The sequence below is a fragment of the Podarcis erhardii genome, assembly GCF_964252035.2.
Source record: "Podarcis erhardii genome assembly, chromosome: 10".
Taxonomy (NCBI): domain Eukaryota; kingdom Metazoa; phylum Chordata; class Lepidosauria; order Squamata; family Lacertidae; genus Podarcis; species Podarcis erhardii.
The window spans coordinates 46,099,575-46,115,815 of NC_138500.1; the positions used below are offsets into that span (position 1 = coordinate 46,099,575).

The following is a 16,241-nucleotide window of genomic DNA, read 5'->3' on the forward strand; positions in this document are numbered from 1 at the left end:
CTACTCCCGCACCCTCAGCGCCAGTCAGCTGACCCATGCTGCGGCGCAAGCGGTGACAGTTCACTTGGGCAGCAGGAGGCAATTTTAAGTTCAAGTCTCAGTCACATCATGACAAGACTTCTAAAATTGCTCACAAACAGACCATTCCCTATCGTGGAACGTGTCTAATGCCTAGCTTCGAACAATGCAGCAGACATCTTGGCTTTTCATTACCAAAAGGCTACACTCAAGTCAGTCAAGCATAGGAAGTCTAGCAGCAGCTACAACAACAGCAGCATTAGGGGGTGTGGGGGGGACTTCATTACTACCTCCTAAATCAGGAACCATATACCTGTTGAGCTGAAAAGAGCTACATGCAAAGTTCCGTTCTTCCTTATTAGATTTGCAAAACCAAGTATATATACAAGTATATAACAAGAGTTATGCAAACAAAACTGATTTGTGTGCATATGAGAAATATCCATATCTAATGCTTCAGACTAGGTCAACAGTATCATAAGTTCACCAGTTCCACCAACTGAATTGCACAACATACACTGCCCTAGCCTCAAATGCAACTGAAAGCACCCAAGGAGCATGTGACAGAAGAGTGTGGGAAACTGATTGACAGCAGGGGCACAGAATGGAAAGTTGGGTGGAGTTAAAGCAGGGTAGGGGAAAACTTTTTTGCCTCTGGAGACCAAATTCTTATCAGGATTGGCTTTGTGTGCCAAAGTTGATAGGTGGGCACCAACCTATCAATGATATGATGTCATTATACACCACAATTGTTTTGCAAGTCTTTCCATGCCTCTCATTTAAACCCAATACCAGAGTTTCCTGGATTAATGCTGCAAAGCAGCTTTTGAAACAGCCTCCATGCCTTCCTGTGATGTGCACCCACCAGCTACACGCCTCTCAGTGATGGAACTCTGAGCAGGGCTTCTAGCGATAACCACTGAAAACAGGAAGTTATATCTGGAAGATGGTCCTTTAAAAAGCCTTGTCCAAAGCAATTTAGTGCTTCGAAAATGTGGGTTACAGCACATGTGCCTCATTTGAATACATAAGTATATGAACTAGATAGAAGAAGAGGACTCGTCAACATTCTGTTTTCATTACACCACTTACTCAGATTCTTCGCCAAGTGTTCTGGCAAAAACTAAAAGTTTATTTGACCTATAGGTCAAAGAAAATATTTTGCATGTGTGCCTAAAAACATGAATGCCACAGTTGCGCAATTCTGTGTCTATACATTCTTGAATCAAGTGAAACTTCAGTCTTGAGAACAAAAGTGCTCTCATCACTAAGTAGCCTTTTCATCCACATCCATTATCTACTGGGCAACATACTTTCTCTCCTTGCTTTGTGATCTCTTCACTACAAAAGTACAAAGCAATAGGAATGTGCTTAGGTTACATGGGGGGGGGGGGGGGAGAGAGAGAGACTGGTGAAGCTGTCAGGGAGAATGTAGTCCAGGCTAATCTCGCTCAGCACACTGAATTTAGCTTTGGGCTTCAAGTAGAAGAGTCTGTAAAGTTATTCATGAGGTTAGAAAGATAATACAGTTCCAGACTGGTTCTCACAAAAGTGAAATTTAACTGATAGTTAAAATTTGCTTGTGAACCCAGAAACAGGAATATTTTGGAGCAGCTTACAACAGTTAAAAAAGATCTGACAGTTAACAAATCATCAAGTCATTGTCAAACATGTGTTTTATACATGAAACCATTTTTGGAAATAACTTTTAACCCAACTTCCTTTCTAAGAAAAGCTAAGCTAGACCAAAGTGACAGATTAGAAATAATTAGGCCTTCCTGTTGTGCAAGTTCCACCGAAGTCGTGGAAGACATCACATTATTTACGATGACCTTAGCAGAACAATTTGAGCATTCATCCTAGTAGAAAGCAGCACAGACCTTGGTTTTTTAAAAAAGTGGATCGTTTGCTTTTTTACTAGACAAAGTGAGCAGGCTTAGTATTATCTGCTGAAACAAATAAGTTCTAGCTCCTAGATGCAGCAAGCTACATCATTTAATTGCCACTTCCAGCTTGTGATATTGATTCCCTGCTGTGCAAAAAAGCCTTTGTGTTGGATTCCCTTGATGTGAATGGCCTTTATTGACATTAGATGATGCTTTGTCCAATTCAGGAACTCTGATGCTATCCTGTTGTGACTGAAGTATTTTGTTCTTTTATGCAGAACAATCAGATTTCACATTACTACCAATCACTAGGAACGCCCCCCTTCAACCATGAGCTAATGAGCTTTTCCAGAAAACATGCTCCCTCTTCTTCATTTGATTATTTATATTGGTCCAACAGTAAGTGTGTGTCTGTCAACTATCTAGACTAACCCTTGAACAAGAAGGCCCAGAAACCACTGCTGTGTTTAGTAAACAGCACATACATTCAAAAAACTTTTGTTTCAGAACTAGCTTATGGATAAGTTTATTTACTGGGCTACATCAAAGTTTATTGCATGTAGACTATCACATAGTGCACTATTTTTAGCCACCTCTACTCAGATAACATTTTGCTTTGTGTTAACTTTAGAGAGAAAGCAACCATAAAGCAATTGCATAACAATACCACACACAGCATATTAGTTAAGTTTCAAGGTGTTCATGGAATTCATTTCAATTTCCAACAAAAACAATCCTATAAAATAGTTACATAAGCCGCTGATCACACCGCATGACACCCATATTTAATTTTTTGAGGGACACATATATCATTTTAAGTCTCTGGGATATCAATTATAGTCCATTCTTGAGACAAATAGCGCAACACAGAAGTCAACTGGCATGTTTTTATGAACACTATCAGTGATGTTTCTTGCACATTTCCTGGATGAGGTTTTCAAAAGCGTCAAAGCAAATATAATCATTCAAAAATTAGTATTAATTACCTTCCAATAACAGAGGCATCATTAATACAGATGTTCACAGTCAGAAGTAGAAGTTGAACTATATGGGTCAACAAAATTTAGCTATGTAGCCAGCCAAAATTTATTCTCACTATAACCCTGTGGGAGTTCTGCTGGTGTAAAATCCTTGTGCACTATTTTGAGTAATTCCCTTCTCCCACTAAAGCCCTGTACAATATACATCCCATTGTTCAGGGCTCCCTGACCCAAACCCTCTGGACAGAGTTTTGGGGGGCCAAGGGGCTTCAGGGGAAGGAAGGGAAGAGGAAGATTAGATCCTTACACCACAGATAAATATGATACTGACTCTGGGCCTGCACTCTTCCACTAGGGCCTCCCCAAATTCCTGGAGATCATTTCCCAATCCCACCCCCCAGCAGCGAGAGAAGGCAAAGAGAAAGATCAGTTGCACAACCTGATATCCACTCATGCAGTCTCTGGGTACAAGCCTTAAGGCCGAGCTATGCATTAAATATGACCCTAAGTGTGCATTGTTCCACCAAAATATGTCACCTGAAGAGGGCAAGCATCTGATAGTGCAATGAACTGATAACTAAGTTGGTTAGAATTTGGTGCTAGTAATGCCAAGGTTGCAGGTTTGATCCCCCAAAAGGGACAGCTGAACAATTCTGTATTACAGGGGGTTGGACTAGATGATCATCAGGGTCCCTTCCAACTCTATGATTTTACTATCTATGATTAAAAATCAAGAATTTTTAATTCAAAAACTTTATACCCATGTTGCAACATCTACTCTAGGTGTTGTCTCCACCAATTTCAGAGCATCCAATAACTGTTCGATCACTCGGTCCTATAATGACTTCAAAGCTGTGGAATCTTCAATGTGGCATTCCTCAGGGTTCAATTTTATTCCCAATGCTGTTTAACGTCTACATGAAACCAGTGAGTGAGGTTATTCAGTTGTGGAGTAAATTGTCAGCAATATGCTGATCATTACACACAGCTCGACTTCTCTTTTACATCTGTAGGTGTGACAGTGGATGTACCGGCCCATTGTGTTGCTTCAGTAACAAAGACAAACCAATTACAGTGAAAGGAAGAGGTCACTGCCTAGTAGCCCCCCTGGATTATCAGGTGAATTTAAGACCAGGAGTTAACAGGATGACACAAAGCAGTTCCATATAGGGCAACCCATTTAAACTCCTCAGCTGGAGAAGCCCCCCTTATAAAGGAAAATCACTCCATGCTATTTGCATATAAAATAAGCTGCATGTATAAGATGAAGTATGTAGATTGATTTATAGAGTTCAGCAGCTCTTAAATTCACACAGAAATAATCATGCATACTAGCCTCGGCCCAGTATACTTGAAGGAGCGTCTCCACCCCTATCGTTCAGCCCGGACTCTGAGGTCCAGCGCCAAGGGCCTTCTGGCGGTTCCTTCACTGCAAGAAGGAAAGTTACAGGGAACCAGGGGCCCGCCCTGTGGAATGCCCTCCTATCAGATGTCAAGGAAATCGACAACTATCTGACTGTTAGAAGACATCTGAAGGCAGCCCTGTTTAGGGAAGTTTTTAATGACTGATTTTTTAATGTATTTTGAATATTTTGTTGGAAGCTGCCAAGAGTGGCTGGGGAAACGCAGCCAGATGGGCGGGGTATAAATTATTATTATTATTATTATTATTGCCATAGAACTCAATACTACCCAACTACCTTGCTTATTTCTACTATCCTTCAACTATTTTAGTCTCCCTCCCACCTAATCTACACCCTTCAATCAAGTCTTTCTGCTCCCAACATTGCAGTTGCTTTAAATAGTATGTCCTGTGTTGTCCTCCTACCTTCAACACATTGCCCCTACAAGTTATGCTCTCTTCATTAGACTTTCTGTAACTCCTGTTGCTGGATACTAAGTTTTTCTCATTTCCTTGGGATAGGCTATCAGCAGTCAACAATCATTTAAGACAAAAGAAAATGCCTCCACCCTGTGTGAGTTATCCATTCTTAATTTTAAAAGCCTGATAAAGTTAGTGGTGAGAACCAAAGTGTGTTCTCAGTAACTACCACTTTTGAGGGCAGACACTTTTTACACACCATTCTGATTCACAAACCGGTCAAATATATTCAATTATGAAAGCTGAGTAAGTCCTGCAAATTTGCACATTTATTTGAGCTATGGAATTTGTCTCTGGGGAGTCTGTTCTTTGATGAACAAAGAGGCAAGGCTTTGAAAACTTAAAAAGAGTTTGAAATCTGCGCTACAATTGCTGTTCAATAATTGTAAGAAACACCAACATAAGAAAGCCTGCACCTGCACTGTTGACCTTATAAGGTGCTCACCCTGTCTACTGCCCCAATCAAGCCCATGTCCACAAATGTTCACAAGACAATTCACCATCACCTAAGAATCATTAGTATGTTTGCATGGGTCTTGCCAAGTACTTCATGCTAAAGTCTGCATGGCATGCTCCCACAAATGCATTTTTTTCCAGAAAAGTTTCACCGACGTCCATGGAGACAATATGTTAAGGGGAAATAAAACCAAAATAGTATTAAAGAAAAGTCTTGCGGGAAATTTCTTACAGCTGATAACACAGAGGAGTCAAAGTTAGGTTTTACTACTAGTAATCTATCTTAGAAGAGGTTCTCCTTTACCCTGAATTTTCTGACTCTGGAAACCAGTTTGATCAATTCTGAGACCTGTGAAAGATCTCTAAATTCTTCTTGCACTGGTGACACCAATAACACCTTTAAACAGAACACACAGCTCAATAGCATCTTTACAGTGCACAGCACCTTGGTCATACATTTACAAAGACTGCTCAAGAGCAACTTACATACTGCCCAATGGATTGGGTGGTTTACTTTGAATTAGAATATTTGCAAAGAATGGCAAAAATGTGGAGGCAATGAACTCCACATTAATGTCAAAGAGGAAATGGGGGAAACTGCATTAAGAGGATGAATAAGGGGGAAATGTAAACTGCCATGTAAACTCATGGTTGGCTTGAAAACCACGTTGGAATGATAGGATATAAAATTTGACAAATATAATTAAGACTTGGTAAGCTGACTACCTTTTTTCTTGATATTAATACTCCATTAGCCAAGACTGGCACAGTTTAGTTGTTGCAAGAATAAAAACCAGAGAACTATTTAATTAATCATTCACATTTATAGAGTCCTTACTCAATATTATAGTTATAATTCATTATAATGTTATGGTTAACAATGAAATTAATTTGATTTTGTAATTAACCAAAGTATTAAGTAGCATCTTTGTAGATGTATCTACTTTCTTCTTATAAAGTTGATGTTTTTAAAAAATTCTGACCAGTCATTTGAAAACTTTTTCTATTGGTCCAGCAATAAATAAAGAAGGCCCAAACCTTCTGATTATGATGTATGGAAAGGTCCTCCTTTCTTTTAGATGTGTCTTCCTTTGAACAGCTACATGCAGCCTTCTGTCAGTTTACTGATTTCTGACAAGGAAGAAAACTCCACTGTTCTCTGACTGCAGACTCACCAAGAATTTAGAAGTCTGCTATCTTAATAAACTTCCACTAGTTTTATAAATTAGAACTGTTTTAAGTATTCTGCATCACAGGTTTCAGTAAACTGTAAATACATTTATTTAGGCAGCAATATTTCTCAATTCATGGCAGCATGAACACGCTTCTTCACAATTATTTTTACTACCTAACTTTGTTCAATGCATGTTACCTAAACAACCACCTAACTGCCATTTCTATCACATTAATCAAAGTACAGTCATACCTCGGGTTGAATATGCTTCATGTTGAGCGCGTTCGAGTTGCGCTCCGCGGCAACCCGGAAGTAATGGAGCGTGTTACTTCCGGGTTTCGCTGCTCGCGCATGCGTAGACGCTCAAAATGATGTCACGTGCATGCACAGAAGTGGCGAAAAGCGACGCACGTGTGCGAAGTTGTGCCGTCGCTAGTTATGTTTGCTTCTGGATGCAAATGGGGCTCCGGAACGGATCCCATTCATATCCAGAGGTACCACTGTACTAAAGATGCCTTACTGCCACCAAAAGACCTTTCTTTAGGAAAGCTGATTTCTCTTAAGCTGAATTTTCAAGAGTTCACCATCTAAAAACAATATTTGGAACCACATGCGAAGCACAGCCGCTATTATATAAACTATCCATCACTTTGTGCCAACACCATCTCTTCAACTTATGAATTGTCAGGAGTTATTCGATACCATTTAGACTACAGTATTTTTTTCTATCTTCCATGTTTTAGAATTAAAAATACAACTTGAAACTGCTTCAATACCATGCAGCCAAACACAACTTCTATGAATGTGCATATATGTGTAAAGGGGGTAAATGTATGGGAGACCTTTCTATGCATAGAGACCAAGTGCTGAAATGAACTGGTGTTAAGGCACAAACTAGATAGGGACAGCCATATTTGTTTATTCAAGTGCCTACCTTTTTTTTTTTACTTTACTCTACTCTAGGCCAAGTTCAGCTGGGAGAACACTGACCAATCATGGACGGGGGAGGAGGATTCAGCTCTCCTCAACCACTTGCCTCTTTCAATGCGAAAATTAGCCACCACTGCCAACTTTATATGTAAACAGGGAAGACGTGAATAAAAATAGGCAACTGCCCTCACATGCAGTTTGGTCCTGTTGCATTTAATTGGTTCTGAAGCCCAAATGATGGTTATATTTCAATGTCTTGCACAACTGGTCTTTTATGTAATTTCATGTTCTTCGCCTTGTTTTACAAAACTCAAGTTCAAGTCATTTCTTAAGCTTGTTTCTTCTTGTTTGTTTTCTAATCATTCTTCGGATATCACATCACAAGAAGAGAAGAAGAATAGTTTGGATTTGATACCCCGCCTTTCACTCCCTTAAAGGTGTCTCAAAGCGGCTAACATTCTCCTTTCCCTTCCTCCCCCACAATAAACACTCTGTGAGGTGAGTGGGGCTGAGAGACTTCAGAGAAGTGTGACTAGCCCAAGGTCACCCAGCAGCTGCATGTGGAGGAGCGGAGACACGAACCCGGTTCCCCAGATTACGAAACTACTGCTCTTAACCACTACACCACACTGCGAATACAACTATACAAAAATTGTCAAGATACTGAAACATGTAGCAATTACTTTCATACTGAGGCAGGTAAATCCTTTTACTGTAGTAATACAGTCAAACCTCTTCTTACATCTGCCTCCACTTGCATCCATTTCGCCCAATGTCCGCAGCAAAACCGGAAGTAACTGGTGGGTTTGCCACCGTTCGCGCCTGCGCAGGAACGGCGATTGCTGTTCACACATGCGCACACAATGGTGCCTCTCCCAGCGACCCATTTTGACCTCCAGAATGGATTATGGTTGCAGGTAGAGGTTCCACTGTACCTGATCAAAGCAAGGAATGCATACTGATGCCAATGGGTTTCAACTGGCTAAACCAGTCTGCAAACTCCCACACCTAGTTCAACACTAAACTAAAGCAGTACATGTTCTCCTCCTAGAAGTCCACCAATAAAGCTTCATACATCTAGATGACATACTAGATGTATGGCTTCAATTCTAATATTTTTCTCTGTGACTTGAAGGAACTTCCATTCACAGAAGTTCAGCACACAGAACGAGTCCTTCCAAGAGTAGTTGTACTTTCTTTCCACGAACAGAACTCCTGTTAACAAAGTAAGAGCTTAAGATGCAAGTCTATGTTTACAACTAAGCATTAATTTTGAAGATTAACTAGTATTGCGCAAAGTCTGCTATTTTATTCAGAAAAATAAAACAAACTTCCCATATTGGAATATTTGCTGGATATGAAGATTCAAATATTTTCTCAAGGAAAAATGGAGAATACTGGAACTTATGGAACTGAAAATCAGTATTCAAAACAACGTACCTGAAGAAATTGGTGAAAAAATATTTCACAAGCCACTATACTGGCCATTCTAAACCCATGACCCGTCAATATATTTTTTTGGGGGGAGGGGGGAGGTTATAAAGGAAAAATAAAATTCACATTAGCATTTCCACTGCTATAGTTGGTGAAGTTGTTCACTGCACTCTTATACTTAAATTGTGATTTAAAGTTGTGTCCTACCAAATTCTCATGGCTCAGGAAGGATTATTGTTCACATTTACAACAATGCTCCGCTGGCTTAACTGCAAGTAACAAAAGTAAAGCAGAAACAGAATGGTCTTCCACTGCTTGTGCTAAACTTCCATGTGTTGTTTGGGAAGTCCTTAAGGGGAAGTAATTTCCATATTTGTGGAGTAGTCAAAAAATTATCTATATATCTTTGCCACTCAAAAAAGAAGAGCAGGGTTGCTCTTGATAGAACAGGCTCTTGTTTGGATAAAGGGAATGAGAAAGTATTTGATTATAAAACTATTAAGGGCTTTATAGAACAAAAGTAACATAAAGAAGTACCGTATTTTTTGCTCTATAAGACTCACTTTTTCCCTCCTAAAAAGTCAGGGGAAATGTGTGTGCGTCTTATGGAGCGAATCCAGGCTGCGCAGCTATCCCAGAAGCCAGAATAGCAAGAGGGATCGCTGCTTTCGCTGCGCAGCTGTTCTGGCTTCTGGGATTAAGAATATTTTTTTTCTTGTTTTCATCGTCCAAAAACTAGGTGCGTCTTGTGGTCTGGTGCATCTTATAGAGCGAAAAATACGGTATGCCCAGAAAGGTGCAAAAAGCCAGTGCATGAGATTTATCCCACTGACACATCCCATTGAGAGATAAATTTCCAAAGCCTCACCATTCTGAACAAGTTGAAGCATTCTAAACAAAACTTCATCTAATCTTCATCTATAAACTTGCCAAGAAGCAACTATAGTAGTCAAACTACAGAAGTATTAAAGCCTGAAATATCAGATTTAATGTCCGAGGCAGATAAAATTGGTGAAAAACATTTCCAGGCACACCTGTATCCTTTCTGAACATGTTGCTAGTTTCAAGAGCACCTCAAGGCCACTCTCCACCTCCAATGAAATCATGGGGTTTGACAATCATTTTAGTCTCATTTGGATTTAGTTTCTTAGACAGGAAGTTACTTTCAGATACTGATATAGGACACATCAACTAGAAACTGTACAGCCATTCAGCACAGCACAAGAAAGTGAAGAGAGTCTGTGTGTTAGGGAGAGATGCCACTAAAACCCAGAATAGTTAAGAAACATGGCCACCTCCTGTGGCATATTGGGTCAAGTGTATCTGGTTATTAACCAAAAGGTTAGTGCCTGGAGCCCACTCAGAGACAGCTATGGGTAGGAATCCAACATTGCAGGTGTTGGACTAGATGACCCTTGGGGTGCCTTCTCACTCTACAATTCTATGATTTATTAGAAAGAGGTGGTGGGTAGCACTGACTTCCATTTTGTGAAGTTAACTTCACTGTGCCCAGCTGGAACTGCTCTGGTTCCTCTTAACCTGACGCCTATTTTAATGAAAATTAACACCCACTGACTTTAGTGGTTGCACTGCATTGAAGTCCAAGACATCAGACATCTCATACTTGCTAGAAATACCACAAAGGGGGAGGGGGTAGTAGTACAGGGTGGATCCCCACACCCACCCGCAATTTCTTTCTCCAATTTGTCTGGCTTTCTGTAACGGGGGCAAATCTGCAATCAATGCAGCACTCCTCCTCTTTCCGAGCGGTCCCCCCTCCCCCCCCCAATCTATATGTGCAAATGTGAGTTCAGCAGAGCAGGGCCCGGATCTCAATTCAGATTCGGCCCGATTTGACGCCGAATCTCCCTTACGCGGGGTCTGACCCCGCGTTCAAATGCCGCTCGTTCTTTTCTTCTTCTTTTTTAAGGGGGATGCGAACAGATTCTGGCAAGAGGCTGGAAAGCGGAAGAGGCCTATCTCCGCCTGGGAAGCGGCCGCCCTGCTTCCCCGCTGGGGCGGAGAATGGAAACAGTGAGCCGCTTCGACCCAGCCGGACTAGGCGGGGCGGCGGCTTCCAGCAGAGGCCGACGCCACGGGAGTCCGGCGGAGTTTCTTCCCGGCTACAAGCAGGGCGCGGGGGGGGGGGGGTTGCTGCTGCTGCTGCTGCTGCTGCTGCTGCAGCCGCCGCCCTCTCCTCCTTACCGGCAGGTCCCAACTGCGGGCGGCCTCGCCAAAGGGGCTCCAACTTTCCCCTTCCGCTCTAACTTCTCCTGGGGAGGCGGCCATAAGGAAGCGACGGGGTGGGGGGGGGAGGGAAGAGAGAGCTGAGGCAAGAGGAGCCCGGCTTCCCCACCCCCCTTACCGAGGAGGGGAGCGGCTGGGCTCGGTTCCGCCTCCGCCATGTTCTCTCTGAGGAGCCTTGTCCCGCCTGCGGAGCGGAGCCGCCGACGCCTGCCGCCCCCCCCCCTCAACACACATCCCGGCTTGCCCTCGCCGACGCCCCCCACCCCCACCCCGCTCGTGTCAGGCACTAACCGCCAACCGCCAACGTCCCCTCACGCGTTCGGCGCCGGGCCCACTTCCCCTTCGTCGTCTTCGTCGTCCTCCCTCCCAGCCGTCACTCCCGTTGCCGCTGCCGCCGCCTCTTACCTACCGGACGGCGCTGCCGCTCCCCGCGTCCGTCGCCGCCTCCCTGGCCGAGCCCTCGGAATCCTCCCCGCCCGTGCGCGCGCGCACACCACACACACCCCCCCCCCCGCGCGCGCGCAGAGACTCCCTCCCTCCTCGCTGCCTCTTGCCTGGGCGAGGCTTGGAGCCGCCGCCGTGACGCTGCACGCCTGAGCCTCACTCTGGCTGCTTCCCTTCTTTGCTCGGTCCGGTGGTGATGAGGGAAGGGAGGGGAGGGGAGGGGGGAAATGACCTCTCTGCTCCGCACCCAGCGCGCACGCGCGGCCGGCCGGCTCAGTCCTGAAGACACTGCAGCCTCCCCCCACCCCTCACCGCCTTACTTCCTTTCTCTTCTCCGCCTCTCCTCTCCCCCCGCCCCCACGACACACGCACACACATGCCGTCCCGCAACCTTACGCAGGGCCCCCATCCTGCAGCAGCTCCAGCAAGCAGCCCCCAGAGAGAGAGAGAGAGAGAAGCCGTCGCCTGCAAACGCATGGAGAAGAAGCGAGCGAGCAGCACCCCATTTGCCAAGGCGCTATAGTTAGCGGGGAGGTGGGGGTGGGGGACAGAAGCTGGTGTGCAAGGGAGAAGTGCGGCTGGAGGGCATGGAAGGGAGAGCAGGTTCGATCGCGCCACGTTTTCGGGCAGCGAAGGAGGGTTCTGTAAGGAGAACGCCGGCATTCTAAACATCCTTACTAGGAAGCCCCATGGAACCCAGTGCGGGGATCAGTTCCGAAGGGACATGTTTAGGACCACCGGATTGTTGCATCTTCAGTGGCCGCTCCATTCGAGACTCTTGCTAAATGATCGCGATGTAGAACGCCGGGCAGTTTTTCATGCTTAGTAAAGCTATGCTCCTTTCGCGTCCCCGCCCAGTTTCCCCTTCTGGGGTGACATTCCGCATCTACAGACTCCCCAAGGGGCAGCTCTTCACGGAACTGTTGGCAAGAATAGCCCGGTCAGGCATCCATCTCAAAGCCGGTGTGGGAAAATGACTGCTTTATGTTGTGAAATAATTCTGTGCAGAGTTAGGTATTGAAACGAGTAGGGAGGCACGCCTAACTGGACCACGAATTCAGAATAAGTCATGGACACTTAACAGCACAGCCCTAAGGATGTTGCTAAATCCTGCTGTGTCCAGTGGGACATACTGCCTGGGGAAGCATGCATAAGATTCCAACTTAAGGTCCCGTTGAAAGCAAAAGGGACTTGGGCTTCAATCCTGTTCACACTTAAAGGGGGGGGGGAGCACTGCAGATTTCAGCTGGACTTACTTCTGGGTAGACATGCACAGGAGGTCTCCTTGTTCTGCTGGTTTGAATGGGATGTTCGTCACACCACTCACTTTAGGGGGATTGGGAGCACACTGTTGTGCAAAACTGGCAGGAAATTGCAGTGACAGTGACACTCCCAGGAAAGGGAGTGGGTGTGGTGGCAAAGGAAAGGCAGGCAGTTGCTGACATCAAATACAGAAAAGAAAAGCTGCATTTCCCTAAAGTGGCTCTCTTATCTTCCGTTGTTTATATATGATATTTTTACAGTCTGATCTTAATCAGTTGACAAAGCAATGAAATCTACTTATCTGCAAACTTGGTTAGGATAGGGCTACAAATATACTGTACAAACTGATTGACATTTGTCACTAGTTTTATCTTAACCAAATACTCTGTGGCGTAAGAATAATATAATCAACATATTCAGAAACTGAGACAGGTCCCAAGTTACCCAGAATGCCCATGGCTATGGACTTCGGCTCAAAATGCTCAGATGATCCTGTACTCTGGCCCATTTTCTTAAGAGAAATCATTTTTCGTAATCCCAGCGGTCTTATCAACACATCATGATCGTACAGTAAAAACTGTACAGAAATTAAGAAATAGTACTTCATCTAAAAGCAAATTTTAGTGTTTGAATAGTGGGTGAACATTTAATCCCAACCACTTTTAATCCCATAAAATTCCAAAAAGGCATTTGGCGCATGTAAATGATTAGCACCACCTAAATTCAGTTTACCACATAAAATAAAAGTGCCTCATGATCTACTGAGATATAAAAGAATTCGGCAAAGCAATCCTTACATTATACTGGAATTGGAAGATATGTTGCTACTGATGGATTTATTTATATATATATTTAAATGCACCAGATCTGGGGCTGGCGTAAAGCTACACACATGGCCATGAACTGAAGGGACATAAAGGTATGACATTTCTGCTCCTCCTCAATGCCACCCACATCCAAATTTTTCTTATGGGCCAGCATGACAGTGTCATACCAGGGCCGCTTATTCATTCATTCCACTTATATCCACCTTCCTTCCATCATGTGACTTCCCTTTTAATTCTCAGCATTTCCCATGGACTTTCAGTAGCCCAAACAATACTATCACCAAAAAAAATCTCACTGTAATTTGTGGATTTGAGAGAACACTGGACAGTAAAGGTTCAATCTTATGTACCCTTTCCCAGGAGTACACCATTGCTGTTAGTGGGTCTTCTGAGTAGTCATTTAGGTGATTACACTGTAAGGATTTCCATGGACATCCTAATTCAGTATTTACTCTCTTCAATTAAGACTTCAACTTTCGGCAGGTATTGATGAACCATTTTGTTTTATTTTTTGCATTTAATCAGCTAATGACTTTGGGGTGTGGAACATCACTTCTGAGCCTCCAGATGCTGCTTATCTAAGGAACACTGCACCTTTCTCTAGGTGAACACTATATTAGATTAATAATAATAATTTAAATGCAGGACCTCTTTTCATAGCATATGTTAATATCATGGCCTTATACTTGGATCTGATCAGCTGTGATGAACAGCTGTTTTCTCCTGTTTATGTAGTGACAAATGACAATCATTTGATAATTCATACGTACGTAAGGTAAAGGTAAAGGGACTCCTGACCATTAGGTCCAGTTGTGGCTGACTCGGGTTGCAGCGCTCATCTCGCTTTATTGGCCAAGGGAGCCGACGTACAGCTTCCGGGTCATGTGGCCAGCATGACTAAGCGGACCAGAGCAGTGCACGGAAATGCCATTTACCTTCCTGCCGGAGCAGTACCTATTTATCTACTTGCACTTTGACGTGCTTTTGAACTGCTAGGTTGGCAGGAGCAGGGACGAGCAACGGGAGCTCACCCTGTCATGGGGATTCAAACGCCGACCTTCTGATCTGCTCGTCCCTGGTTTAACCCACAGCGCCACCTGCATCCCTCTAATACGTACGTAGCCTTACACTAAAAAAATTAAAGCATCTACCACATACTCAAAATCACTTGGGTGCAGTGCTGGGCTCACTTAAAGCCAATGAGCTGATCAGTGCTGTAAGCCCCACTGGTTGCACTAAGACATTCTTGATGTTGAACTCCCTAGCGTGGCCAATCCCAGTGGGTCTCTGTGTTGGTGCTCATTGGTGCCCTTCTTGCCAAGAGTGTACTTAAATTTCCGGTTTTTCCTTTGCAAACACATGTCCACACCTGATATCACATAATGTTGTCAAGTGTGGGGCAGGTGGGCATGGTATGCGATAATTGGCGCAATGGCCAAATTAGGATCCCTACTGGGCCTAGTTAGGTTTGTGGACCAGAGATCCCCCTCTGCTGGTTTAAAGGCACAAGACTCCTGCCAGAAGAAAGGAGGGCTAAGCATATAGCATGAGATTATGATATTGACGTCTGGTGATGCTTGGCCGTTAATAGGCAGTAGTGATTAAATGTATCCATGTTATGTTATCTTGTGACTGTGCCATCATTTGCTTCAGACACCATTTGTGGTTTATGGACACTCAAGAAATTTAATCTAATGGCTGCTGTGTTTCCCTCGCCTTACAAATGACAGTGACTATCAATGGCTTTCTAAAGTATTTACACAATTTGATGAAACCACAATAGTTAAATGTCAATATGTGCAGAAGGCTTAATAGGCAAGATGTATTGCCTATTACTTCTCTGTATGATGTTCACCCATAGACTGTAGAGGACATTTATTTATAACCCAGAGTGGGTTAGCTCATGCCATAGCTCCCCGTGGTACTGATAATGATATAGTAGAAGCTGTTTAATGAATATGCTCCCAAAATTAAGTTTGGGAAGGTGTTTAAAAACAAAGAGTTGCTGTATATTCCTGGATTCAGAGAGGAAAGGAAGTTTAATTAAACTGCCCCATCAAGAAGAACTGTAATGATGAAGCATGATTAAAGTGATGTGGCAGAAACTGCAAACAGAACAGGAAGGTGAGTAGGATTGTAGAAATGTACTTTTAAAGATCTCTTGCCTAAGACAGTCTATTTATTGCACTGTTTAGATGGCTCAGTACTGCTATTCTGAAAATTAAAAGTGAAAAATTAGATTTAGTTTGGGAACTGGGGGAGTTTTAAAATATATTTCCCCCCATGGTATTGTAGAGCATTGTATTCTCTGTATGCACTTCTTGGAGCCTCAGTATATTAGATTTCTTTCTTTCTTTCTTTACTGGTTTAGGAAAAATATTGAAACAGAAGTCAAAAAGTGGAACAAAGAGAAAGAAAGTGGAAGTTAATTATTGTCTCTCATGTGTAGGGTCAGCAGCAGCACCCAGCATCCTTGGGCAGCTGCTTTGGTGGGGGCAATTTGCTTCAGCAAAGCCTACCAGAAATGCCTTCTCTGGGTTCCCCACTTTGCCCAGTCTCCTCCCCAGACACACCGAGAGCAGGGCCTTCTCATGCAATTTCTTTCCCATCCAAACTTTCACCAGTTCATAGCACCTGCTATGTAGGGGTTCAGCTTAAATTTTTTGGCTGTCATCTGGCTCATGACTGTTTGCAGACATT

The 16,241-nt window shown here is 43.5% G+C and overlaps 1 protein-coding gene and 1 long non-coding RNA gene across 8 annotated transcripts in view; one reads left to right on the forward strand and one right to left on the reverse strand.

Annotated features, from left to right (window-relative positions):
- The window catches only part of RAP1B (RAP1B, member of RAS oncogene family), a 24,831-nt gene extending 12,100 nt beyond the window's left edge, over nucleotides 1-12,731 (reverse strand). The window contains exon 1 of one of the 7 annotated variants that reach the window (XM_081878129.1): nucleotides 12,708-12,731. The gene's annotated coding sequence lies outside the window, so the exon portion shown is untranslated. The other 6 variants (XM_081878128.1, XM_081878124.1, XM_081878125.1 and 3 more) reach the window with 6 other exon arrangements.
- Nucleotides 11,850-15,966, forward strand: LOC309350892. Its single transcript, XR_014160567.1, has 4 exons — nucleotides 11,850-12,414; nucleotides 14,067-14,145; nucleotides 15,567-15,665; nucleotides 15,913-15,966. It is a non-coding gene; the product is annotated as an uncharacterized lncRNA (long non-coding RNA).
- Nucleotides 15,967-16,241: the final 275 nt, after the last annotated feature.